Source organism: Papilio xuthus, unplaced genomic scaffold, assembly GCF_000836235.2.
Source record: "Papilio xuthus unplaced genomic scaffold, Pxut_1.1 DF824655.1, whole genome shotgun sequence".
Lineage (NCBI taxonomy): Eukaryota > Metazoa > Arthropoda > Insecta > Lepidoptera > Papilionidae > Papilio > Papilio xuthus.
This window is the reverse complement of record NW_013533994.1, coordinates 5,756,681-5,776,328: the sequence shown is the minus strand read 5'-3', so window position 1 is coordinate 5,776,328 and position 19,648 is coordinate 5,756,681. Positions and strand designations below refer to the sequence as shown.

The 19,648-nt window shown below is 38.3% G+C and overlaps 1 protein-coding gene across 1 annotated transcript in view; it reads left to right on the top strand.

Moving 5' to 3' along the window:
* The first annotated feature begins 944 nt into the window (after positions 1-944).
* The window catches only part of LOC106127654 (transcription factor GATA-5), a 41,013-nt gene continuing 22,309 nt past the window's right edge, over positions 945-19,648 (top strand). Inside the window, exon 1 of the mRNA XM_013325822.1 lies at positions 945-1,085. The gene's annotated coding sequence lies outside the window, so the exon portion shown is untranslated. The remainder of the gene's footprint in view (positions 1,086-19,648) is intronic.

Genomic DNA, 19,648 nt, shown 5'->3' with positions numbered 1-19,648 from the left:
TTATTACTTCTAATTTTTGTTGAATGACTATAATACTTTCATCTTTGAATTAAGACGATGTTTTGTCAATATTTTTCTTTAAAAAATTTTTTGTAATGTAAAAATATTAACAAAATAGTTTTTTTAAACGTCAATATTAAGTTGCAGTACAATCATTGTGTCTATTAAGTCAGAAATAATAAATTTATTATTAAATAGATTTGTTATCAGAATATTTCAAATACGAATTAGAAACATTTCTTAATTGAAGCCTTTAAAGAATATAACATTTTCATTCTCATCTTATCGTTTAAATAAAATGTTTTTATATAAAATTTCAATCAATTAGTTGTTAATAAATATCGGCAAAATATAAAACGTATCCTGGAGACTGGAGATCACTTGATGTCGCATCGCATCTCCCGACACAGCCTCTGCGTTGTTTGATGTAAACATTGCAACATATTGAAATATTCATATTAAAGAGAAGTTTGATTTAAATTTATAATTGTTTGATAAGATACCATCTCGAGCTTTCTTTAAACCACCAAAACTGAAATCTAATCAAAAGTAGGTAGAGTGGGTAAATCTCTATTGGAAGAGTTGAAAACAACGTAAAACCTGAAATGAAATTTTCAATACATATGAAATAAAATATCAATAATGATGTTTAAATGTATATCTAAATTTGGGGATATGTAATCGACTGATTATGCAGCGCATTAATGAGTGCGGCGAGCGGCTGCTGCATACAGCCTCTTATACAACTTATAGTAAGTGATGGTACAGTGATGAAGTGTAAGTATGAGGGGTGCGGGGGCGGGGGCGGGGGCGCGGCTCTCACTCAGCCCCGCGCACTTCTCACCTTTAATTAAGGTGCGGGGAGGTCGCGAGGCGCCACGCGCCCCGCCCAGCGTCGCCGCGGCTCCGCCCAGCGCCGCCCATCCCGCCAGTCGGCCCGCGCGCTCCGCACTGTGCACACGTGCGCCGGACTGTCGTGACAGAGTGCTGTGCCCCAGTGTCCCAAACATATACATAACGTATCTACATCACATAGTGTCAGTTTCATATCTGTTTCATCTCATCACAACGAGGAAGGAATTTCTGTAAGTTTTCGTGTGTTATTTTCTATTGTGCTCTATAAGCTTCCTCGGTCGATATTGTTAAACGTTGCGCAACACGCATTTATATAGGATTTGGTATTAGTTGTTTAAGCGCGAATCGTGCGAGCTTATTGTAAATGCAAGAAAAACAAGTCCTAAAATGATACAGATGTGATGATCAGGTAAGTTAAGATTTTTCGTATATGTTGATGTTAAATAAAATCAAATGTTTATATGACGTTTTATCACAAAAAGCTAACAGTTAGTATCTAAAGTTGACTTAATAAATAATGAGCCAATTGATATTTAAACATGATGTTTAATTCAGCGAAGGTTAACCATTTGTAAGACAAGGCTTTGGCCTACAGACTAGAGGATAGAAGCAACATCCGCAAGCGAAGCAACCATGAAATAATTTTGATATACATAAAATTTGTATAATTTTATAATAACGAATATCTTTATATATTTATAATACCTAATTGATCTAAATCTATCTATCCACAAAACATACAGTCAAAAAACATAAGTTATTATAATATAATATAAAGTCAAAGTTTAAGATCAAAAAAGTCGAAGATCAGTTGTGTTTATAATGTAATCGATTTTCTTTTTTTTCTGTATATTAATTTCTTTTGTGGTAAATGTAGTTTACAAACCCCGAAATTAAAATTTTCGATACTTCATTAATTAGTGGTATCTGACGCTTCTGATGTGATACTTAAATTAACATTCCGCTATACACTGACAAACGAACAAACTGACGTTAAATCCAAAGTTAATCTTCCATAATAACAAGTACAAAGTTCATTTGAAATGTTCTGTTTTAAATATAATTCCGTGAGGATTATACCAAATTTGTATTTGTAGAAATACAAAGCTTTAACACAAAGAAATAATTAACATTCCACTTTACAATTCTTGCAATCTTTTTGTACAATTTCTTGTAACCTCAATAATCTGTGATTATTTTAAGTTATTAAGAAACTACACGACACAGTGCAATATCTTAATAATAAAAACCTTAAAAGAAATTAATTATCAGTCGCTTTAGTTTTTAATTTATTATGTAATTGTAAACCAAAATAATAAAAAAATGTAACATTACATATAGGACTTCTATGTAGAAGAAAGCAAAGCGCATGTATCAAAGTATTCCCGAATATATTGCCAACAAAGTCAGCTGATTTACAAATCACCTCAATAAATGACAAACATACATCTACGTCACAATCCGTGTACTACTCGTACATGTGCAAACTGTTTGAAAACTCCTTCATGAGTTTTTATATAATTGCTATCAAAGAGAACAACTCGGCGAGGAAACTTTGTCTCAACAATTATTAGCGCCTCGGCTTCGTATAAAATTGTGAAAAACTATAATAACATTATGTAGCGTAATGTTAGCGTGAGTTTCCATAGCTACTATATATTATAATGCTCAATTATTATAATGAGAAATAGAAGTATTACACATTACCATGTTTAATGCGAGGATATCGGCAGTGTAAGACTACGCTTGATTATAACGAGCGTACACAGTATACACGTAGCGGTCGTTGACCCCGGCATGTAATACTCCATTCGCATATATAATTAGAGGCAGAGTATTTAAAAAGCCATCAAATGTAAAGAGAAGATTAAATTAACACCGAAATGTAATAAAACTTTTAAAATGCAAACGCGCGTGGAATAGAACCTGTGTTGTTGATTTACGAGCTGACGGCGGAGAGCTGAGCCACTGCCGCTCTGCACAAAGCCGTGTGACTCTTGATGAGTACATAACGACATATGTATGTTATGTTTGTTGCAGCCACAACAACATTTGAATCTGTATCTTATGCTCAAATCTCCACTCAAAAAAAATATAATATTATCAAAATGAACAGATTATAATATCTCTATTGACTTATTTATTCATCATCAGCTCACTATACGTCCCCACCGAGGGGCTCGGAGCCTACCCTAAGTTAAGGGTGACTTATTTATTATGAGTTATTAACTGTTAAGCCCTAACTAATTAAATCTTAGGAACTGTATCTCAATTTATGAGAAATGTTAAAGTTAAATTTTTACAGAAATACAAATTCTGTGTTATTGGTTTCTTCATAGTTTCGGTGTATTTACAATTCGTGTTACAACCATTCGTATACTAAAACGCTCGTAATTTCGCAGAAATGTGTTAGAGTGTAAGACAGGTACAATGTGTGTACAGAGAACAGTCAGGGAATAGACATCGTGTACCTGTGGCCGGCGCCAGCGCATTGTGTGGCACTGTGTGACGTCACACGTCACACCCCCTGCCCCCTGCCACCCCGTTACCCGACGTCCTGCAAACCCTGATTGTTATCATTAGAAACAATAGAAGTTAAACTGGCAGCTACTTCAAGACTTTGCTTACAATGTATTTGATTTTAGTTGAGTTAACGAAGTAAATTAGTTGCCTCCTAAGATCATATATCAGAGAGACGGGTCAGATGAGTACATGTGTAGTTGTCTCAGTACGCAGGATATAAACATTGAGGGGAGGAGGGCGCGACTCCTACCCTAAATAGATGTAACTAAATAGTTGTGAAGTCGGACTAGTTGTATCTTCTATAATAACTTCAGAAATGAGATATGTGAACAACGAAGTTAACTTTTGTGTCTCATTGTGTATATAATGTTAAACGTATCATTATATAAAGTTGCATAAAATTGTCCTAAATTGATAATAACTTAACATTATTACTGGTACATGTTTGAAGGCCAAATTTCGTTATCGATCGCATCGGCCGCCTGAGTGAGAATAGACCATAACCGTAACGTATCGCCGTCAATAAACTTATCTTTATTGTAATGAATGAAACGCGAAAAGGCACGATAACAGAAATATCCGCAGCTTCCATTCAAATAAAATCGCAAATTAGTGCCTCATTCACGCGTCAGATAAGTTCCCACAGCAAATTTAAATATGAATTTGTACCGAAAGATGTTACTTAAAGGAAGTATTAGCAACAGCCCGCCCGCACCTCGCCCCCGCGCCCTCGCACCTCACAAGAGAATCAGTTTGATTGTGTCATCGAGCTCCCTTCAATCATCGTCTTTACGCGATCGCTTTTTCCCAACGGACGTCGGAGCTCGAGTTGACACTAAATGACACAATAAATTGCACCGAACGGTCGTCGGAGATAACAGCCGTCGCATCGTCTCCATAGCTGTATTATAATATTTGAAGGCTAAAATATAATACGAGAAGTGAGGTGCACGGCGTGCCGTGAACTGATCGTGGAACACTGTAAGTAGTTACAGTCGTGGTGGAGACAGTTCGCAATCGGTGCGGGAGTCGGCCGCTGCGAGCGGGCGCCGGCTCTTAGAGACGCGACTTTATATTGAAACCTTTTAAATAATAACTACTTGCATAGTGATATTCGATCGCGTTTCAAAAATAAAATAGGGTAAGTAACTTAACCATTGTATTCTACAATTACAGTTTTCAGCTAATGCAATTGCACGGCGTCGAATTTATTGCGAGGGCTTAGAGCAAATCTGTACTCATTTAGAAAACAATGCATCAGATACTTTGTCACAATTCTGCGTTCGTCTGAACTCATACACGGATAAATATTGTTTACACCCTCACTCACAAATATACTACAATACAATACTGTTATTATAATAACTGTATTGTTTAAATAGAAACTATATGTTTCTTTATGTACATAACAAAGTCAACGGGACTATTTATAACATTGTATTCACTACTATAGAATAATCTAGACTATTATTTACCTGGAAGATTTAGTTGTGTAAATTTAATAGTAGTGATCTAGTGTGACGTCATCGAACCCATACCAGTGCAGACGCATAAGTAATACCATTGCAAAAAAACGTTGACCATTCCCTAATTGTGCAACTTATATTGTTTTATTTTCAAATGGATTAAGCTTTTAACAGTGTGGACGAAATGTCCCCATTGTGCGCCGTATCGTTGTCTTCCATTAAGCCAAGTATCGAGTCGGGTCGGGCCCTCGACTAAAAAAAAGCGTGGCGCCTGCGCATTAGGAGCCGGGTTATTTATAGCGGGATTACTGAGTGGTTGGCGTCCCGCTCGCTCGCGCGCCCCTCGCGTCACACCGTCCCTCTCCGTCGGACAATTAGTCGATCCCTGTCACGGCTCAATAGCCGTGTTGGGACAATGCATCACTTTTTGCGTGCGGCAAGGATTGCGCAACCGCCGGCGCGTGCCGCTCGCTCCCGCCCTCGCCCCCGCCCTAATGGCATTCCGTTCTATGGACCCTAAAAGCCACCCCGTTATTTATCCTCGCATTATCTGTCGTGTCCGTTTTATTGGCCATCGTTTTTTTACTAAAGAAATTTGCCAAAGTGATGGATGTTGTCATTAGTGAGAGCCGAGCTCGAGGGAAACGTATCCGGCAGTGTCATCTGTCTGTGCGTCACCATGTATTCATAAAGTAGAATCATTATTTGCGTGCTTTTACACAACTTTTGTACAAAGAGGTTTATTAAATTTAATAGAACGGTTATTATATTTAATAAGATTTAAAGTTTTTGAGATGTATCCATTAAGAATTATTTGCATAAATGCATGAAATACGTTTCATAATACATTAAATTCAGTTTGATGCTCGCGCAATTTTATACGCACAAAAGTATTAAGTAAAAAAACATCATTTATTCGTTCATAATATCAGTAAGTATGTTATTTATTATTGACAAAACTTCCGCGTCCACGGAAACAGTCACATGCTTGTTGCAGAAGTAAATAGAAATAAGATGATGAGACGTGTTGTTAGGAGCATATCGCTGACCACCAGCATCAGTCGGTACTGCCGGCACACGTCGTTTGTGCATATTGATGGATGTCGATACATGACACTACACTTAGATGAGATGAACATACCCCCCCCCCCTCCTCCACCGCACCACCTGAACACCTCTACCATACTTTATCGTCTTCAAAGCGCCGTCCGTGCGTGCGTTTTGTTGCCTTTTTTATTTGAGAGGCGACACTGTAGCGCCACTCTGAGTGAGCCGACTTGTTTATTGATATTGACGACACAAATGTATCTTTGTTATTTCACAATTTTATAAACCAACAAAATTATCTACTATAATAGTCAGTATCTACTTATGTTTCTAAAAAAATTATAATATTATATTATAATAAAAATATCTAATTAATTCGAATTGGTTTTTGGTAACCTTATTTTATTTATATTCTTTCTATCTTTCACCTTATTTAAATTCCTAACATAGTCTGGACCTCAGCTGATGTAATATTCACTAAAAGCCACGCCGGAGTCATTGTGATATATCGACCAGTTTTTAACTTACAATAATACAGTGGAAAAATATAATAGTTGAAGCACAACGTCCAGTGCAACAGCGCTGTAAAAGTAAAACATATTATAATACAATGTATATTAGACGTAGCTTTGTATCACGTAAAACTTCACTTCACAATATCGACCAAACTGTGTCATTGTGTATTTGTATTTGTAAGCAATTTTTTTCTGTTAGTATTAGCCTTCTACCTCTAGTAGCTTGAGTGTGAGCGAGACAGCTTCTTAACTTAAACAAAATACGATGTGACGTATTACTCGTGTTTTGTTTTTTTGCAAACAAAACGTTATTTATGTGTCAGAGGAATGTGATTTTACGACAAGTGACGTCATAGATAACGTCATCGCGTGTAAAAGATTGCGATGTAATTAGTCACTGATTAAAAATTTAAAAAGTTATTTTCAGGTTTTTGTAATGAATGGTTCAATAGTCTATTTAGGATAAAGTTTAACAAAAAAAATAGTCACAAAAAGGTTCCAAGTACCGGAAGTATTAAAACAACTGCCTTAACCGGAAGTTACATTCGAAGAAATAACATTTATCGTACTCATTAACAAGATTCCCTCAGTATTTTTTTTCCTTCATGACATTTAGTCACAATGTTTCAAACTCTAGACTAAGACTTTGACCACGTAATATTCTCGTTGGCAACCATCTGAACCATCGCTTCTCACGTGACTCGTCGTATACATCATAGAAGTGTGCGCTCTCTGCAGTAGAGTTACAATTCTTTGACCTTTCGCTAGATGTGGCGCGGCATGCATTATTCATTGCGGACCATTTATTTTAATTAAGTCGACAGTAATAACTTTATAGCTGAATTTATTTCGACGACTGCAAAATTTTGTTAAAGTACAGAGATTGAATGAATATCTTCACTTATTACTTACAAGTATCCTAAAACATATGGAACAAATTATATACTTGTTGTTATATGTATTTGGTTTTGAAAAATTTGCACAAAGCACAAAAAGGTATCAGACGACATGTCGCATCTGACTGGTCAGTGATGACATTGAGAAAAGAATTGATTAAGAGAGGAAATTAACATAACAATGCAAAGGTTTGTAATCGCCCCGCCGCCGTCACCGCCGCCGTCGGTAGGTGCTGGCTCTGTCCTACAATATCAGAGTAGAATATAAAATATATATTTTTAATAGTCTCACGATTTATTTTGTACGTATAAAAAAACAACATAAATTATTCTTTATTATCTTATTAACATATGCAAGTATCAATTTATTCATAATCCAGTAAACAGGTTGAAAGATAAATACATTATAGGAAATCGTCGTGTGGTCGTAACAGCTTAAAGTGATGCGCGTTGAAATCTTTTGTACTGTTCATGACAACAAACGAATGACGAGTCAAGGCGCAACGCACACTTGTCACAGGGCACAAGACGGCCACCATATAGCGCTTTGTGAGTTATTGCGCCCAAAAGTCATTACGTTCGTTTTATCCGTGAGTAACAATTAATATAGGGGTAGATGTACGCAATGTTTGTAACCCGCATTCGACGATAATACATGTTGGGGAAAGTAAGATTTATTATAATCAACCTTGTTCTAATTCACGTATAATGTTCAGAGTCATTTAGTGATCACCAAGGGAACACTAAGTGTAGACTTAGTGCAGCCGCCACGGTGTCCACAACTGTTACGTGTGACTTTCCTTGAGACTATTTAATATTATTTGATTTTGTCATTTAAAAGTCATGAATATTTAATGTAGAGCACCGGTTCTTGCATTTTTTATTTGTTTTTCTATTTAATACTAAGAAAGAATATCTATCACTACATTTGTAAAGTTAACAATTAAATACGATTTAGTTGTCTGATATCTCTGAATATTGAACAGCTCGAGACAATAAAGTATTGTTAGAATTAATTTAGTAACGTAACTATATCAATAATTATAATGAAACCAGCAGCAATACAGACAAACATTTATCGCGGACTGAGAGCACAAAGTGTGAGTGGCTCAGAGTATCTCCGCGTTGCGATGCTCAGTTCCTTCTTGTTCGTATGCTAAACGCCGCTCAAACGCTTCCATCGCTATTAAAATAAAAACACAATTAAAGCGATAATTAATTTAAGGCTACGTCTACATTGTGGTTTCAAGAGCGGACAGTCCGCTCCCTGCCGCTACTTTGTGAGAGGTAATGCAGTACTTTTAGAACATTTAATTCGACGCATATTTATTTTAAGATTAGCAGCTTTTAAAAATGTATTACAATAAAATGCTTTTATCTGAATCGTAGTATAAATGTGGTGCGACGTGTCACATTCACATATAATTCATATGTTTTTTGTTATGCAAAAAATACTTGTTGATATTTCCTTTTTCTTGATAATAGATAATGGAGATGAGATGAAATAACATATCGTAACACATTCAAATATTCCTTACTTATTTTGTATTCTCTTTTACTTAGTAAAATATTACTATTTTATTCTTTTATAGTTAACATTTAGAACAGTTTAATACAAATAAGTTATTACCTAACATATAAAGGCTTTATTTTATAAATGTCGCTTTAGAAACAATGTCAGTCGATCCTAACTACGTTGACTGTAAACTGAATTACATTCGCTATTTTAAAATATAAATATATATATTTAGAAAGGTCATTAGACTATTATAATTTATAATTTGAGGTATTGCGTGAGAGGTGTTTTGTTACGAGAACGAGGTTGTGCAACCCGGCCGGGTGCCAGCGCTCCGGCGCGGCGCGGCGGCGAGCTGCAGCTACAGCCCGACTCGCTTATGTTGACGCGAATTAAATTAAATTTTAAAACGGAGCTTTAACGCGGAAGCTATTTTATCATCGAATTTATTAAATCAAGACATGAAATTCTCAAAGACAATGGCCCTCAGATTTGTGGGTTCGCGTCCTAAAAAGTGCCTTTCCCTTTGATCTGTACAAACATGCATTATTACAATAGTTATATTTAATTAGTGGCCGCTGATAGTTGTAGTTCTCGCGGATTATCGCAGCCAACAACTTATCTGCGTTTATTGTTTGTTTACAAAGAACATAATCTTGTCTGCGACACAAATCTTTTCCTTCTCACGAGTCAAATCTGTTGACAACTGTATCAAAGAGTAAATTTAGTAAACCATTTAATTGCATCGTTATTGTTGTATGCGAGTGAAAACAAATTTCTAAACAGTTAACACTTAATAATAATAAGTGGTGTTAAGACATGGTCATATAAAAAGGAGGTGGAGAGAGGATAAAGGTAGGCTCGCACCTGTCGCTATGGCGAGCGGGCTGACCGGCGGCGGCGGCGGCGGCGTGTTGGTGCTGACAAATTAATGTAAGCACGTCTTTAAATGATTCCATCGAGTGAGATCGAAAGCGGCGATAGGGCTCAGCCCGCGCCGGCGCCGGCTGCGCTGTCACACCGTCCTGTATACACGACACAACACACTATTTTGTTAGCGAATGTCCAAACCTCTCATTATTTTATTTTATTCCAACACTCGTGTGGTTTTAGTCACTACAGCGAGTGTAACATCTTACTGCAGTTCATCAGAATGATGTGTTTTCTAAGGAAGGAGTTCACTTATTAGGCCTACTTTATAAAGATATCTAACGTTAATTTTTAAAAGAAAGTAACTAAATATTAACATCGCATGTGTTTCAGTTAGGTGTAGAATAGAGGCAGCAAACGTATCCGAACCCAGAAGTTTGTACGTGTCTATATTTCGCAATATATTATGCATATTGCTTTATTTTTTGCATGAATTGACAACTTTGATCAAATGATAACAATCTAAGACATCTATGTAAATGAAATGAAGTGGCCGGAAACCGATTGCCTTGGCACATCTAGCGTCGCACATTGTGGAATCGTCAGTGATGATTTACAGCTTTTATTCTCGATAAAGAATACATTTTGAGAAAGAGGAGGAAAAAAGCATGTGAAACAAGGAAAACTGTATATAATTGTTGTAGGCTAGGAAGAGATGGATGGATCTTTCTTGCTTGGTAACATTATGAAGAAGGGAGTGACGATCGAGATGACGGAAGAACGGATATACTGGAATGACGTAAACCTGGTGCGCGAGACCCACAGGAGAGGAGTCGGGACTTGGCGATGATGATTAACAATACATGTTACCTATTGTTTATGGAAGTTTCTGTTTGATCAAATTGCGAATCATACGGTATCTCAACATAGAGGCAAGTTTGATTCGCCGTGACTTTTAAGTTTTTATAACTCTCATAAAACTAGAAATGGAAACGTTCGCTTGGCAAACAATAAAGTTAATAAAAATTACCCTAATGTACATTAGAAGCCAATATTTGAATAAAAAAGTTTTAAATTAAAGTAAAAATTTGACATTAATTACAAATAAAAATAATTATGGAGTCACTTTATGTTGTTAAGCTGTTTGAGTTGCAAAGCGGCTGAGGTGACGCTGACGAGCGGAGCGGGCGCGGAAGCGGGAGTCAATATACACACATATACGTAGACTTTTATTAACATCGTATTGTATATTTTAAGATCCAGCTAAAATAAATTAAAAAAAATATTTTCTGTTTAATCTTGGAAAAACACACTCTATAATTATAAGTAGTTATTAATTAACCTAATGAAATGGATTGTTCGACTGTTCGACATATATTTGTCGATGGAAGAAATAAAATTAGCAGTGTCGCATACTAATGAAAAATCAGAACATAACAATAAAATTTAAATTCTCTGACACCCAGAAGACCATCAAGTATGTAATAAACACGTCACTTTTCGAAGTTGACAAGAATTTGAGTGCAAATGAGCGATTACATCGCGCTGGAATGCACGCGCCTTATCACAACGATCGTTATCACGTCGCTTCGACCTCCGCCGCCCGCGCCCGCCATCGCTCACAGATGTCGCACCACTCGCACATTATATCACACTCATGCATTTTTCTACAAAAACCGATAGAAATAAATAATTCTCTAATAAAATCAGCGATGACTAGAAGCATTAATAGATACATGTTTGCATTTTATTATTATTTTAGCTTCATGCATATTAGCTTTTAACAACATCATATTTAACACCGTATTTTTAAGACAAGAAGAGATAATCTCTTTCATTCTATTACTTTCATCTAAATGGTTAAATCCGCGTCCGGAAGTACGATACAATACCTAAATACATACACCATGTGACCTCTTTAGAATGCGTAATGCCAATAATTTGCTAATGTTCTTTAAAATATATAAATCCAAGTCTACATAATTATCTTTTATAGAAGAAGGTTTTGCCCAAACTTTGTTATAGTTGAAGCAATACGGAGCTCGCATCTCTCCGCACGCTACACAACTTTCAAATAATCTCCGTCACAGTCTGCCAAAGAAACCGCATCCGACACCTCGCTCGCCGCTATGTATGTATGTATTCAACATGTACATATGTGACTGAGGCAATGTTTCATTTGTCAACGTCACTTCGTCAAACTTTCAGCTGCGAGGTATGGGAGAGAGCGGCGCCCTCGATGCGGCTGACAGCGCACTTAATCAAAGATAAAGGTGCGATCACACGAGCGACGGAATAGGCCGCATCGCGGACCCGCCGGCCGCTGGCCGTTAGTCGCTGGCCGTTAGCCGTTAGCCGCTGGCCCGTGGGCGCCGGCGATTTGTTTTCGGCTAATAATTGATTGTCGTCATATCCGCCGCATTATCGTCCTCATGCCGGAGACTAATGGCCGGCATTAGGCCCGCGCCGTGTTCTCCGACAACGCGACGTTGTCTCGCCCACAAATTGCTCATCAATTACACAATACATCTATAATAATTGATTTAATTATTATACATATCTTGGATTACTTATTTCCGGTATGTGTCAATTATTTAACTTTTCAACTTATATTGCTTAAATAAAATTACTCTCGTCGCACTCACATGATGAGTTCAAATCAGGCCCTGAGCCAAAACTAACACAAAATTATCTTCAATTCAAAAATCAGAACAGAATAATATGTCTCACACATATCATGAAGTGGCTTTACCGAATGTGGGACGTAAAAAACAGCTGTTCCCAAGTGGAGCGGACTGGGGCAGGTTTCTTGCACCGGATGCAATCGAATCGGACACAAATAGTCATACAACGGTCTCCTCTCTCGCCTCTTCGTTTCACATTGACTAAAATGACATGGAATTACAATGTTTAGCATCTAAATTGTGAATTGTGTTGTCTAAGTCGGTTGTGTTGGAGCGCGTCGTGTCACCAAAGTCCGCTTATCAAACATATATTGTTGTTTATGATAGATATGATTTCTTTGAATTAATTCGATAATTATTTTTGACAAGTTATGTTGCTAGCGGTGGGCACGTGCACAACGCATCATCGACAGGTTTGGCAAACGGTGTGTTACCACTCGCTCCGATGCGCACAAACAAGTCGCTAGCTCGCCATGTCACTGCTGACAAAGTTAATGGGGTGTGCGGTGTACGACATAATGTTGCTCAAACTTTATATTATCATAATTTACACACAAGGTGAATTTGAATATTGATTAATAAGTTAATCGATTAGTAACCTTAACTTAGTCCGTGGTTGTGATTTCTTTCGCACTTCCGGTTCAGCGGACAAATGGCGACATCTTTCAAGACGTGACCCGCCTCAAGAAATCGCAACTTATTCTAAATGTACTTCTTCTCGTTATAATTTACTGAACAGATCGTTATCGGTCGCCGCTGCATATTTAATTTATAACATAGTAACGATGCCGTTAAATTATAAATAGAGTTATATTGTGGTCATAAATTACTTCACACATTAAAAACTCTATTAGTCATCTTATTTATAATCCTTTTTATACGTAATAAACGATGAAATTTGCATAATTAGTAGTCATGGGCAGTAAGTACACGTTGCATCGCCGGCGAGGGACATCGCGGGTCTTGGTTAAACCTCCTCTCTGTACGTCTTGTTTGTTTATGTTGATGCATCTCATTGTTTGCAGTTAGTATACAAATTAAATGACACTTTGTGATTGCGTATCTAATTACATTGTCAAGCGATATTACAACTAATTTAATTAAAACATTTGCGGAATAGAGCAATAAAAATATTCGATATGGCAATAAGCTCGTATAGTATTTGAGCGGCAGACGAGGGCGGCGTGCTGGGCGCATGCGAAAACCTCGCAACCACTCCGGTCTCGTTCACACGTAAATTAGCATGGAATTGTTTTGGTAGCCGCATCATAAAAATGTGAATCGTCCCATCGTCGTCGCCTCGGTACCTCGGCACCGCTTCGCTCCTCAACATTTCCAAATCTTTTTTCGGTTACAAGAATATGCGCAGCTTATCGTCATTGTATGGGTCGCGTAATGCAAATGTTAGATCCTCAGAAATCATTTAGCTCGTTAAAAGCTTTGCTCTTAGTCCGAGTATAATATTTTAATCCACTTAATTTTGTGTTATCTTAAACTAAAACAAATTATTTTACCACAAGTTCATTAAACGAATCATTGTACACAAAACGAGCATTTTCGCCAACACTTTTATTGAGCAATAAAGTTAATTATTTTATATACAGATTCACAGACGGGATAAAACTAAAATATGTTCATTTTTCTTGATAATATTAGGTATATGACGCGCAGGATGAGGATTGTTGTTGTTTGTAATTTTTATTATGTTTCTGCTGAGGGCGCTCCAAGCGTAGAGCACAAACTTAATATAAGAAAAGAAATACCTAAATGCACATATCGGTGGAACCAAACAACAGTTGAAAGAACTCGACACTTAGCTTCGCGGCAGGTTTATGTTGCAACTAAAAAGCATTCACGTATGTTTCTGTCAATAAATTCCTTTTATTTCTTGACGGAAATTAAATAATACTATAGCATAGAGTACCTAATTACGTTTATTCGTATTGAGTTATCGCTTTTAAAAGTATTGGCTGAGTGCAGCGCGGGGATCGGAGGGTTGCGGCCCGAGCGGCGGCGGACCTCAAACGGCGCCTCGAAAGCCTTTCCGTGTTCCGGCGCCCCCCGCCCCCGTCCCGCAGCCCCGCCGCGCCCCAACAATTAAATCGATAGCCTGATGAATTCCCGCGCAGAGAGTCACCGGTCAGCCGCGGGCCCCCCCGGCACCCCCACCACAGTCAGAAAGAACTCTGCATACGTCAACACTACCTGTCAATACAACTCACGACAATTGCACATATCAAGTTGTAAAAACAGGGCACGCTGCTGAATCAAAATGAATGAATTGCCTTTTAATCATAAAAACGTCATACATATACAACCTTCCGAGTCTTAAATGTTTATTGTGCACCGATAACCAAAAACCGCTTTTTCGTTGCGAAGGATACACACGATTACACGTGTATTTGTACTTTCATATCAATATAACTAATCAAAGGTTTCACCTGATTATAAGGATGTTTCGCTTTAACAGCCGCACAGAAATATTTATAACAATATGTTTACAAGTTAGCAATATGATTGGTAATCGTATACGCATCAGACGACACAAACATTACGCTTGTGTGATTGTGTGCGATGAGACGTGTCACATATACATAGGTGATCAGTTACGCGGACATCAAATCCTCATTTAAATAATAATAGGCAATAAATATGAATAACGATGGTTTTACTCGAGACAAACAAACTCATAGCCGACGAGCGTAATGGCGGAGTCGTCGGCCGCCGCGTAGCGCCGCGCAGCCCTCGCGACACGGCCCGGGAATGCCTTTGTACCGCCGAGCCGACCCCTAATGTGTTAATACACTCGGATAGCCGTGTTCCTCTTATTAATATCCAGTGCGCCCCCTCTCTCTCGCACCCGCGCCGACGGATACGAGCGAGAGAGAAACGGAAGTTGGTCGCAACTATCCGCCATCGAGTTATAATAATTTGAATTATGAACGCAAGAGGCGCGGCCGAGCCGGCGGCGACGAGGATGTGCGGCCATTCGGCGACGTCACGGCCGCGTCTCGTCTCCGCTAATTATTTTTGGCGCCCCGCTATTGAACAGTTAATATCTCGAGTAATGTGTATCTCATAATTTTCATAACATGATTAAGTTTGTGTTGCAATATCCGATCTACATAACAAACGGATATTACGTTGTCTATCACTATGATCACATCAGATCTTTACCGTTATTTTACTTTAAGCATTCAACTTAAAACTCCGCGTAGGTACGCACTACTGTTTGATAATTACGTGTAATATGCACCCGCGGTCATTAACGCCGTTCCGCTTTGATAAACGCCAATAATGTAGGGAGGTGTCGGTAGCAAGTCGCGGGTCGCGGTCGTCCTGTCGCCTGTCGCCTGTCGCTAATGAGTCGTTCGGCAGCCAAGCGAGCTGCTATCGATCTCATCTCGCGTTTTTTTGGTGCGTCTCATTTGTCGGAGGCGCCGCGCTCGGGATCAGCCGGGCGGCTCAGGCGGCGAGCGAGCGGCCGGCGGTGTCAGCGATCAGCACTCGCCGGCGCCTCTTAATTGACCGGCTTAACTTTTTGTGCGATGGATTTTCGATATGCTACGTTTGTGAGTGGACGGTGACACCTGATCTATGACAGTTTTTTGTATGGCAGCACCTTTGTTGTGAGCTGCCTAAACTTTGTGTGAAATATTTTTTGTTAAACTCGTTTGTTATCTGCATATGTATTAAAACTGTTTTTTGCTTTATTATTCCACTATATTTACACGTGGATTCACTTGTACTCAATTTTTTTTTCATTCACTAACTTTTTCGGCGACTCCTTCCACGAAGTAAAAAAAGACACGGGATAAAAATCCTATGTCCATCTCCTGGTTTTAAGCTATCCTCCGATTTTCACCCAAATCGGTTCTGTCGTTCTTGAGTTATATGACTACCAACACGACTTTTCTTACTATCTATTACATCCACAACAAACATCCATCCGATAAGCCTTAAATGCTGCAATTTTTTCACTAATTTAATTCGTTTGCCATTGCCTTGAATATTGACATAAATATGTTCAACATTGTTTTAGTTAATGTGTCAATGATCAGAACTCGTTCGCGACACGAACACTAATTTATATTCACTTTGTTTTATCACTATTATTGTGTTGAAGGCTAAGTACTTATTTGATACTTTCTATTTCCAAAGTAACGTGAACTGAATGGTTTACTTTAAATAATTACAAATAATTAAAATAATGCAGCGGCGCAGTGTGTGCAGGCTGAGGTTTCTCTGCTCTGTATGCATGTTGCTACCTCGTTCCTTTCTTGCAATCTTGGACAAAGTTTAACTTTCGTGCTTGTAAATGATCTGTCGCCTGTCGAACGTCAGAACTGATTCGGCAGCACCACTTAGTTTTAAACTGGGTTTTTATTTTACTGCACGTTTTTAATTTAAAAGGTACATTTACAAAAATAACTTAAGTAAACAAAACCAGTATAATTATTACTCACAGAAGCGGTATAAATAGATTTCCAAGTAAATAATAAATTACTAACTTAAGCGCCTGTTGAAATTTAATACACACGGATTTCATTTAATTAATTTAATCAGTTTAATAATAAAATGTGCTTTATTTAATTATTATTATTTATATTTTTTAATTATGTTTTTCAAAAAATAATTGTAATTTATTGCGTTTAATTCCGTACACTTATTTTGATGTACAAGTGATCTCATTAGTTCTTTCCGAAGACAATTAAAAATAAATCAGCGTTGAGCCGCAGCTCGTTCAAGTTTTTACGATGAGCGTGTTTATTGCGACTGAGACGGCGCGTGTCAATTAAAGCGCGTTTTGTTTCGACACCGATGTTCCATGTCTTTGTGTACGGAGCAATGAACGATGTTATGTTTTTGTTAACGCAGCTAATTGTGTCGCTGAGGCGCGTTAATTAGGTATCGTAAGAAAACCGACTGGTTGCATTGATTCTTTACTTTCGTCAAAAAAGTCTGCTTTAATTCTCATTATTATTTTTGTTTTGATAAAAATTATTTTATAAACAAATTCAATCAAAAGGAAGGAAGTATTCATTTTCTAAAAATATTTAAGACGTGCGAGTCAAATTAAAAAATTGTTTTTAATTTTATATTAATTATTAAATTAATTCATAAAGTAGAACAACTTTAATAAATGAATGGAACATATTGTAAGTTGTAAGAAATTATTTAAATTGAATAAAGCAAAACAATTATATGAAAATTTACTTATGATTTCTTCAACAAATATGAAAGATGTGCAAGCATATTGTCTTATGAATTGTTTACTTTTTGTAAACGTTCGGTGTTTTTTATTGATCTATGTAACACGGTAATCGCGGGTTATTGATCATGTCAAATTCAAAAAGAATATAAAGCTAAATTTGATTTGACCACGTGAATCGGTTTTGAATGTACGCGGGCGCAGGCGCGGGTCCGGCGCGCAACCACGGCGGCCGGCGGCCACGGCGGCAACCACCATTAGCGCGGGGACATGGGATTCCAATTTACCGCGACATGCGGCGCCTTCTTTGTGCTGCGCCCCCGCCACCCGCTGCCTGCAGCCCGCCGCCCGCACACCGCATGTTACAGCTATTCATAAATCTGTCGGCACTGTTTCGGACATTAGGCCTAGCAATTAATGTTTAATTAAACGGCATTTAGCATTGGACCTGTTGCATTTTAATACGTCCTTTCCTGACTCATTGGACAACACGACAGCATCGCGTCTAGTTACCACAAGTCGTCATATGTTAACATTATAACAGTATGATATATTTTCTCACAACAGCCGATGTTTAAATATCATCGCAGAAAGTATAGTCATTTTGCACACTTATGATATATAAAACATAAATTTGTTTTTGTGTTTGTAAAATACATTTCAAGGGTTTTTAGAAACCCTGTCAAAATTTTACACTTTATGAATGGGTATTCGAAACATGCTGCGTCAGAAAAGTGTAGGAAAGTGTTATGTTAATTTTAGTATAGCCTTACGATAGCGGGCGAGATCGCGAAAGTGTAAAAGCTGTAGGTTCCCAGAGCGGCGGCTTTCAGAGGTAGAGAGGGACCGCGCCCTAATTAATTACCTTCCACACGAGAGTTGACAAAAAAGCAGTGAAGACGTTGTCGCGGGCTAAGAGCCGCGGCGCCAGGGCTCTCGAGGCGCTCGGGGCCGGGGCGGGGGAGCGGGGGGTACGGGGTGGGGTGCTCGCGCCCACTAATGCAGGCGCCAGCGATAAGGCGCTGCGCCGGCGCATGGGAAACTGTCCCCCAGGGCTGACCGCTCGCCTCGCCGCCGCGCCACTGCGCCACTGCGCCACTGCGCCACTGCGCTGCCGTTAACCGAGACATTTATTTAATCCGATTTTGATATAGTTAGTAAAAATCATGAGTCGAATAAATTAAATTCTATAAAGTATATATTTCAATTAAGATTCAATTAATCGTATGGATCCTATTGATTGGTATCATTTGATAAATGAGACAAGTGGACATTCAGCAGAAAATAGTAAAACATAAAGATATAACTTTTTCTTTATAACATCTTAGCAGATTGATTCTAAGTGCGAAGAAAAATTAAGATTTGAATAGTGTGTCGAGGTCTGAGAGGCGCGGGCAGCCCTGGCGGCGAGTGCAGCTCCGCATTATGCAGATGCGTCGTAAATTAGCCGCGGCCGCGACAGCTTTCTTCCCATAAGTGCCCGGCTCAGCGCAGGGCGCGGGCGGGGCGCGGGAGAAGGCTCATTTTCATCCAAATTGCCTTCATCCAACTCTCTTATTAAAACTATTGACTCGTTATGTGTTTCGATGGAGCGTTATTGTATTTAAAATGTTTGATGCTTTTTAAGAGCCGTCACTAACTAATAGAGTGTGTTCTGATCGCGCACCGCTCTATCCCGCCGCAAGCCGGGCCGCCGCGCCGCACTGCGCCGCGCTGCGCCGCTATCTGGGGCCGCGCTGACGACCCTAAATTTGATAAATACATCACGACTTGATTATTTATAGATACTTTTATTACTTAACATTTTCCTTTTAATCTGTTCGTAATGAAACTTATATACTCGTGGTAACATCGCAGCGGTACGATACGCTAATAGCTTTTCTAGCTATACTTAAATTTCTCTGCATCTTATAATATAGAGGTGGACAAATCCTCACATGTCGCCGGATTTACGGAGGAGGTAGTCTTTTTTATTTTTATATAACAATTAATGATTAGATACAGACAGTATGTATTCTCGTATAAAGTTAAAATTGTATAATCTGTTCTCTCTCATTCAGAATT